We start from the raw sequence: 10,157 nt of genomic DNA, 5'->3' as shown, positions 1-10,157 counted from the left end.
ACAACTTATGAACTAACTCACAAAAGAGACAATCGTGAAGTAAAGCTCAGTAAACCTATATGCAAAATCATGCCAACACTCTCAGAAAAAAGGGTACAAAAGCTGTCACTGTGGCGGTACCTTTTCAAAAGGTACACTTTTGTACCTAAAGAGTACATATTAGTCCCTCAAAGTCCCTACCTTTGAGGGACTAATATGTACTCTTTAGGGACAAAAGTGTACCTTTTGAAAAGGTACCGCCACAGTGACAGCTTTTGTACCTTTTTTTCTGAGAGTGAATGTGTGTTTGAGAGTGGTGAAAAAACGATTCGCAGACTTATGAAGTTCTCAGTTATCTGGCAAATTACTTGATATGTGGCCTGTTTCTTCCCTCTGCATCCTCCTCCACAGTCATTTGACTAATTACTGTGGTAGCGCCGCTCTTTGTGCAACTAGACAGACTAACATGGAGGTGGAAGCCTTTGAATAGGCTACAGTATATGGATATCAGTTTCATAAAGCAGCCCTCGTGAAATGGTTCACTCTGTGTCCAAGTGCATTATTTCCTTTTAAAATAATTTGATAAATTCATGACATAGGCTATATCACTTTATTATATAAAACCTATTTAGTTCGAATTAATTTTGAGTACATTTAAATTTACATAATATTTGTAATATTTGTTTTATCTTAAACCCCCAAAATGTCAGGTGGTGCAACTGTCCGAACAAATGAACAGACTAAAGAAAACTATTTAAAATGGCGTCTTAATATTAAAAAATTAAAAACGAAATACTATGGCATCATTGTAGGGTTTAAACCTTTCATATAAACACATTTTATTGCTAAATATCAATAATAATAACAAATCCCAAACTCAAGCACAAAAAAATATGATTGTGCACACAAATCAACACGTTGCAAGGAGAAATAACAAAACTGCGAGTCCTGACAGGTCTCACACGTGCAGATCTGAACACATGCCACTTTATGCACAGTAGTCAGTTTTGACAGGGGGCGGGGTCCAAACAGTTCACAAATGCTATTGGTTTCTGGCCTTCTCTGAAACTCTTATTTTGATGGGCTTATTTTAAATATTCTTATTTTGTTTAATTTCGTTAAAGATATACATTTTCTTTGTCTTAATAGCTGTAAGATTCTTTCTGCATTGGAGCAGAAGGTTTCCATTAAGGCAAACATGCACAGTTTCATAAATCAGGATATTTTATTATATTATATTATGTTTTTCCTATCAGTTTCCACCCCTTTGAATGGAAATGCATTGATCTAGTTCATTTGTATACTATGGTTCACTGACAGTAGTTGTATATAATTGGTGTAGAAATTTGTGAAAGGCTTATAGATCATTAAATGATCTTTTTTTTTTCAGACATGATTAAAATATATTGCTGTCCATTAAAAATGAAGATACAATTTAATTTGTCTTTTGAAGAAAATACATATTTTAAGATTTCTATAAAGACTTCGAAACATAAAAAGACAGCACATTCTCATATAACCTGACACCAGCTTAGAAGCACCTGCATCACAAGAACTTTTCCATTTAGGTATTTTTATACAGGCTATTGACAGTCGAAGATTGAAGGTTGGGGCCAGATTTAAAAGGTAAAATCTTTTCAGAAATGTGTCTCAAAGGTTTCAAAGTTATTTTCAGCAGCTTCAGCTTGCAGTTGTGTGCTTGAGCATGACACTACTCAGCATGTGTTTCCAAGCCCACCCACACGCGTTCGCCTCTGCGTTTTCTCCGTGATTGCTGTCTCACACATTTGTTTCAAGCAGCTTGTCTTGATTCCTGCTGGTTATCTGTCCTCCCACCCCACAGGTCAGTTCACTCTTTAACCTATATCACATATACTACTGCCTAATACAACCTGAACACACACTGGGTGGGGTGGGGGTGGGGGTGGGGGTGGAATGACGGCCTCTTCTTCCTTGCAGTTTCCACACCCAACACCCTTCATTATAATGAAACTTATAGGGACTTATCTTGGTAATCAGAATTAACACAGTATTGTTAAAATGGTCTGGAAATGTTCAAAAATTACTAATACACAGTGCTGCTAATTTTATTTGTTGTTAATTTGTTTTCTATGTTATTTTTGTTTGCCTAAATATTAAAATAATAACATTAACAATGACAGTCGGGTCTTAAAGGCAGGGTAGGTAGGATTTTTTTAAAAAACAACAAAAAAACATTCCAAATATGTTTAAACTGTCTTCATATACCAATACATAATTAAAATGTAAGTACTCTGAAAAAGAGAGTATAAAAATCGAGTGTCTGTAGACCTCTCACGACTGTTGTAAACACAGCTAATTATTTCCATTCACTCCCACCCCCTCCCTTCTGGGCTCCTTCCAAAGCCACGCCCCCAAAACACATGAACGCGCGACGCCAAACGCTCAGGCTCAGCTGGAAGACGCATTTATTTACTTACTTATTTATTTACCTGAGACGAGTGGAGAGGAAGGAGCATGCAGTGACATCATGTCAGAATCACATGTAATAAAATACCTAACTTTATCACTATAAATATAAACAAATAAGATGGCTTTTAGTACTCACTATCAAGCTAGCATATCGATACTGGTAAAGTTTAAAATATATTTTGTTTGATTCGGTAACAAGCTATATTTATAAGGCAAAGCTTAAAAACAGGTTGCATTGAGACACGTTTTTCCATTACCATCAGTTAAACTGTGATGAAGGTGAATTTTGTGTAAGATTCATAACATATACGGTGTTTTGCATGTAAGAGTTTCCATGATGAAAACATTGTTGACTCTGATGAAGACTAACATTACACTCCGGTGACAAGTACCGCATCGTCAGTTCGAGGACAGGTCCGGGGTCGAGGGCGAAGCAGACGAGGTCGTTCAAGAGTGCGGGCAACCAGGGTCCGAGGAAGTAGTTTTTGCCTTGTTTGCCTTCGCTGACTGCATATGCAGGTGCTTTGAATTTTGAATGCTCTTTCTCTGCCATAATTTTACTCTTTGTAGGTTCCGCGCCTCTCTTGCACTCCTCAAATCAAACGGGTGCGCGCGCGCATATGGGCAGATCTTGTAGCAACAGTGGTGGTAGCCATGGTTGCGAGAGTGAGTGACAGTCGCCCAAACCAATCAATTGTTTCGTCCCGAATGGAAATAATGAGCTGTGTTTATTGCAGATTAAAAGGTCTACAGTCACTCGATTTTTATACTCTCTTTTTCAGAGCACTTACATTTTAATTATGTATTGGTATATAAAGACAGTTTAAACAAATTTGAAAAAAAGTTTTTTATAAAAAACCTACCTACCCTACCTTTAAATGAACAAAAATTGTTGGTTGGGTGATTAACACACTTAATGTTCAAAAAAAATTCCTTTTATAAAATGATAAACCTCGCATTTCAGCATTTAAAGCATTTAAAGCATTTTTAAGACAAGGAATGAATCTAAATGATAAGTGATTATCCATGAATAATTCTATAGATAACCGGGATCTTTTCATTCGATAAAAAAGGTTCTGTAGCTATAAGGAGATGCATAATACTTTCATGTTTAATGGATTATTTAATTTTTTGTTTTCTTGTGATAAAGGATTTTCGAGATGTTTGATACATGAACTAATTAAAAATAAAATTTATTAAAACTAGAAAAATTTAAACTAAATGCATAAAATTATCCATAATAGGAACCCCTAATGCCTGTGTCACAAACACAGGAGGAAACAGACAGGTTTAGGTGCACACAGTGTTTATTAAAAGCAGAGTGGTGGTGGAACAACGGGAACCAAATGATAGTGAGACGATGGTGACTCAGCTTGCGATGACTGAAATTAATTCTCTGTGCAGGTGACGAGTGAACACGAAGACAGGCGATCTCGATCAGGATGATGGACGGAAGACGGACAGGAGACTGGATAAAGGACGAGACGATCTCTGGTGAGTAGATTGGTAAGGAGTCTGACATAAAGCAGTGTATACTGCAATGAGACCAGACAAGGAGTGAAAGGTGAACGGGGCATATAAAGGGTGTGTAGATGCGGTGTGGCTGACTCTGTGACAGTACCCCCTCCTCCATGGCCGGCTCCTGACGGCGGACGGACTCTGTGACGGGGTCGGCCACGACCTCGGGGGGCTGGATGGTCAGGGGGATCTTCATGGAACTGGGTGAGTAGCAAAGGGTCCAGGATGTCATCACGAGACACCCATGAGCGTTCTTCTGGACCATATCTCTCCCAGTCAATCAGGTACTCAAGGCGGCCGCCCCGTACATCCGCCTTGCAATTCTTGGTACCGGGTTGGTAGGTCACAGTGAAATCGAACCGTGTGAAAAATAGCGCCCAACGGGCTAGTCGTGGGTTGAGCCATCAGGCCTCTCGAGATACTCTAGGTTCCGGTGATCGATCATGACCTCAAAGTGGTGATGAGCTCCCTCCAGCCAGTTTCTCCATTCCTCCAAGGCAAGCTTGATGGCGAGCAGCTCACAATTTCCGATGTCGTAGTTCTGCTCCACCAGGGACAGCTTCTTGGAATAGAAGGCACATGGATGGAGTCGAGGAGGCTCACCCTGCTGCTGGGATAGCACCGCTCCAACCCCGGTGGTAGACGCATCGACTTCGACCACGAATGGGAGTTCTGGATTAGGGTGCAGCAGGATTGGGGCGGTCGTGAAGGCATTCTTCAGGTGTTGGAAGGCTTCGGTGGTCAAGGGGTTCCAGGACAGAGACTTGGGCCGGTTCCTGAGGAGTGAGGTGAGAGGTGAGCTGAGGAGACTGTAATTCTGGATGAATCTTCGATAGAAGGAAGTGTTGAAGTTCCTTGACGGTGACAGTTTGGGGCCAGTTGTGGATGGTGTCCACCTTCCTCTAGTCCATCGGGATACCTTGTTGGTCGATGTATCCGAGGAACTGGAAAGATGGCGTGTGGAACTCGCACTTCTCCAACTTGAGATAGAGGTGGTGTTTTCTCAGCTTCTTGAGGACCTGCGTCACGTGGTGGCGATGTTCGGCCAGGTTCCGGGAGTAGATCAGAATATTGTCAATGTAGACGATGACGAATCGTTGGAGGTACTCCCGGAACACTTCATTCATGTAGCCTTGGAATACGGGGGGTGAGTTGGACAGGCCATACGGCATTACCTGGTACTCATAGTGGCCTGCCGGAGTGATGAACGCCGTCTTCCATTCGTCACCCTCGTGTATCCGAATGAGGTTATAGGTGCTCCGCAGGTCCAGCTTGGAGATGATGCGAGCCCCACGGAGCTGTTCCAACGTGGCAGGGACCAGAGGAAGAGGATAACTGTATTTAACAGTCTGTGCGTTAAGGGCCCGGTAATCGCTAGACGGCCACAAGCCTCCGTCCTTTTTTACCACGAAGAAACTGGATGCGGCAGGGGATGTTGATGGGTGGATGAAACGTTGTTTGAGAGCCTCCTGAATGTACTCCTCCATGGCCTTCTGTTCCGGGATGGACAGTGGGTAGACTTTACCCTTAGGTGGCGTCGCCCCAGGCAGCAGGTCGATGGCGCAGTCCCATGGCCGATGAGGTGGTAGACGGGTCGCCAACCGTTTGCTGAATACATCCTGGAATGCCCGGTACTCTGGAGGGATTTCAGTTTTACTCTCAGTCTCTAGGCTTTCGACGGAGGTGGAGTTCAACTGGAGACTGGATGAAGATTTAGAGAGATATCGACAGGTTTGACGTGTAGACGGTTTGATCACAGATGACAGACAGTTCTGGAAGCAGGAATCACTCCATTGTAGAATCTCTCCAGAGTTCCAATTGATGGTGGGTTCATGCTGGGTCATCCAGGGCGGCCCAGGATGATGTCAGCGGTGGATCTTTCCAGCACTAAGAACGAGATCTTCTCCTCATGCAGGCAGCCGACACGTAGTGTGACTGTGGGCTCTCTGGCAGACATGACCACGACCCAGCGGCTTGCCGAGGATGGTGTAAATGGCTAATTCTTGTGAGCAGCGTTTCCTCTGGAGGTTGAGTCTTTGGAGAAGTTGATGAGAGATGAAGTTCCCTGTAGACCCGGCGTCGATGAGCGCTTGCACTGAAACGAGAAGTTTTGGGGTTAGAATTTGGACAGGTGTGCAAGTGAGAGGTGCAACTTTGGGCAGAAAATGGATGGTACTCACCGCTGGGCGTGGTGGTCGTATCGGGCAGTTGGTGATGACATGACCTTCTTCCCCACAATACAGACACAAGTGCTATGTTAGTCTTCTTTGATGCTCTGCGTTGGACAGATGGTAAGTGTTTACCTGCATGGATTCTAGTGCTGGAAGGGCGACAGATGGAGAGATGGGCGGAGGATGTGAAGCGGGTTAATCCAATGAGTGGGCTGAAAGACGTTGAGAGATATGCACAGCTTTCTGAATGAAACTCTCCAAACTGACGGTGTCATCATAAATGATGGTGGCGCACTTCCGTGTTCAGACTCTGGCGATAGGCTGTCAACAGGGCCATCTCATTCCAGCAGCTACATGCCACCAACGTGCGGAACTGCAGAGCATAAGCATTTATAGAAGTATAACCTTGGCGGAGGTTGAACAGCGATCATGGACGGATAATTCTGATGCGGTTTGACCGAAGACTTCCTGGAAGTGACTGATGAAGGATGCCATCATGCCAATGAAGTCGTGACATGGCCGTTGGCGTGCCAGATGGATTGGGCCCAATGGAGTGCGCATCCAGATAGCAGGGAAATCATGATCCAAAATCGATACGCGCCCGTTCGGTGGAGAAAAGCTGTGGTTGCATTTTAAAATATAGTGAACATTGTAGAAGGAACCCGCTGCAATCCTCCACCTCACCGTTGTATGTCGCTGGTCGGGCCATGGGACTGGCAGAGGCAGGTGGCGAAGGAATGGGTGGTGCAGAGGAGAGAGTATGCTGAACCGCCTGCACAGGTTCGGCAAACTGATCCGGTGGATGCTCCCTGCTGGTTCTAACAGGACTCTGCAGGATGTTCTGGTCTTCTGTCACAAACACAGGACGAGACAGACAGGTTTAGGTGCACACAGTGTTTATTAAAAGCAGAGTGGTGGTGGAACAACAGGAACCAGATGATGGTTAGAGAATGGTGACTTGTAGAATGATGCTTTTTTTTATATATATATGCTTGCAGAGAAAGGCTTACCAAAACAAAGTTACTGGGTTGTCACTTGTCACTTTTTCTGGGTTGGTAGATGCACCGGGGACCTGATTATAGCATTTAAACATGGGAAAAGTCCGATTTTCATGATATGTACCCTTTAAGTTTTAGCGTGATGTCACGTTGATCAATACGCCATTTCATGTTGCATTTTTATTGGCTAGTTAGTAGATGTAGGTCCTAGCAGCAAACACACTGGCTGCATCAGAAATCGCATACTTTCCTACTGTGTAGTATATCCGAATTCACAGTACTCATAAAAGAGTAGGCAAATAGTACCCAGATGACCCACTTCGTCCGTCGAGATTCTGAAGTGTGCATACGATGGACACTTTACTATCCCATGAGGCCCCAGGAGAAGATTTATGAATGGCAATAAAGCCATGCGCCGATGCTGGTAGGTCACATGATAATGACAGAATAGTAGTATGTCTGGATTTCATTCATACTACACCCATTCATACTACAACATACTTCTTTTTAGCAGCCGTGAAGTAATTACTTATTCAAAATAAGTACTTATTCAAGAGAGTATATGATTTTGGACGCAGCACTTTGAGATGATAATGCTAAATTTCTGACACTGTCAGAAGATTATTGCAGACTGTCTTTGGCCTCAAGACCATGACAACGGCCGTCTTTGAACCTCTCTCACTGTACGATGTAGGACCATGCACAGTTTAGGAGCCACGACCACAGAAATCGCCATGATTGGTCATCTTAATTTCGTCTGGGACAGCCAAAAATCGTACAATGTGCAACAGGCATAGGTTCTATATGAAGTGCCTGACAGGACCCATTAAGGTTCTATATAGAACTATTTCCTCTAAGAGTGTATAGTTACATATCTTTAGTTGATGTTAATATGGCTGATGTCATTAGGTATTTATGATAAACTGGCAATATTTAATTCAAAGGTGTTTCTGTAAATCAGAACGGGTGGCACTGGAAAAAATGTATTGGAAGCAATGTTCCCAATGCAGAATTTTACAGTGTCATTGTTTCTTATCCACGCATGAGTGAATTCAGAGTGGTCAAATTTTATCATGAGCTGAGACTGATGATAAGGTTTGATATGGAGTTTGTGCGCACAATATATAGTGTGTGCATAAATGTGGTCTTGGTGTTTGAAACGGCTGCCATCTTTCAAATGGAGGCATGACAGAACTGGATAGGGCAGGAATAAGACGGAATAATGTGTGGAGGAAATGGATGATGAGAGCTCATTTTTTCTCCCTCTTTTTGTCTTTTTCATTCTCCAGCTCTTCCTCTAAACCCCAATTCACTGTAGCTCTCTTTCTGACCAGTATGGCTGCATGTTGCATGGGTGACACTGCTGATTATGGCCTCAATGTCATGTCACCATGGATTAGAGCAGCTGCAGTCTACAGCACACATATATGGGGGAGGTTCATATGCTTAAATATTACCATGCTGAATTATCAAAGATTTGGAAACATTACTATTTTTAATGTTTTTGGAAGAAGTCTCTTATGCTTAACTTCTTATACAGAAAAACACTGTAATATTGTGAAATAAAAAAATAAAATTATATGTATAATATATATTATATTACTCCAGTCTTCACAAATCATTCTAATATTCAGATTTATTATCTTTTTTTTTCTTTTTTCTTTTTTTTATTGAGCATATATATATTATACAATTTCAATCAACAATATAAAAGAGGCTCAAATATTTTTGTATAAGTGTACATACAAAAAAAAAAAAAAAAAAAAAAAAAAAAGACAAACAGCGCCAAAGTAGAATACAATTTTGTAGCAAGAAGTACAATAATAGTTTATATAAATAAAATGAAGGAAAATAAGTGTTTATACAGATACTGATTGTAAGAACTCTATGAAGGGTTGCCAAATATTATAAAAACCTGAGAGATTGTCCTTCAACAGATATCTAATTCTTTCTAAATGTAAAGTATTGGACAAATCTCGAAGCCACATTTTGTCAGTAGGTATCGCTGGTCCTTTCCATGACATCAGAAGTAACTTTTTTTGCAGTAATAAGAGAGTAGGAAATGAACCGCTGCTGGGCTGAAGTCAATTTTCTAAATAACTCTGATGTGCCAAGAATAATCAACAATGGTTCAGGTGACAATGTAGTCTTAAAAATTCTTGACAGTACATTAAATACATCAGACCAATAACTGGCGACCTTCGGGCAAGAAAAAAAAAAGCATGAGAAAGTGTTGCATTGAGGGACTGACATTTATCACAATTCGATGAAGCGTTCGGAAAAATGTTGTGGATCTTTACTTTTGAAAAGTGAAGCCTATGTACAATTTTGAACTGTATAAGACGATGTCTCGTCTTATTGGAGCAGGAGTGTATGTATTCCAGAGATTCTTCCCAGATGTCATCAGGAATATGGATACCCATGTCCTTCTCCCAACTATCTTTATATTTATTGGACGAGGGGGAAGACATTGTTTGTAATTTGTTATATATATTAGAGATAAATTGATCTTTATATGGGGGTATAGTGAAACATTCATCTAGCATAGATTGTGGTTGTGTCTCGAAACCTGGCATGAATTTTCGGATGTAATCTCTAACCTGCAGGTATCTAAAGAAATTATTGTTATGTAGTTTGAACTTTGTTTGTAGTTGTGTAAAGGACGCAAATTTACCCTCAGTATACAGGTCACGGATACAACATAATCCTAATTTCCTCCAATTAGAAAACCTGATTTATTATCAATGTTGGAAACAGTTGTGCTGCTTAATATTTTTTTATAACCTGTGATACTTTTTTTCAGGATTCTTTGATGAATAAAAAGTTTAAAATGAAAAGCATTTATTTAAAAAAAGAAATATTGTGTAACAATATACACTATAAAGCTCAAACGTCTTTTTCTTTCTTTTTTTGAAAGAAATTAATACTTTTTTTCAGTTTAAATTGATAAAAAGTGATAGTAAAGATTTATATTGTTTGAAAATATTTCTATTTTGAATAAATGCTCTTCTTTTTATTCATCAATGAATCCAAAAAAAAA

The sequence above is a fragment of the Leuciscus leuciscus genome, assembly GCF_965113295.1.
Source record: "Leuciscus leuciscus genome assembly, chromosome: 8".
Classification (NCBI taxonomy): domain Eukaryota; kingdom Metazoa; phylum Chordata; class Actinopteri; order Cypriniformes; family Leuciscidae; genus Leuciscus; species Leuciscus leuciscus.
Note: the sequence above shows the minus strand (reverse complement) of the source record.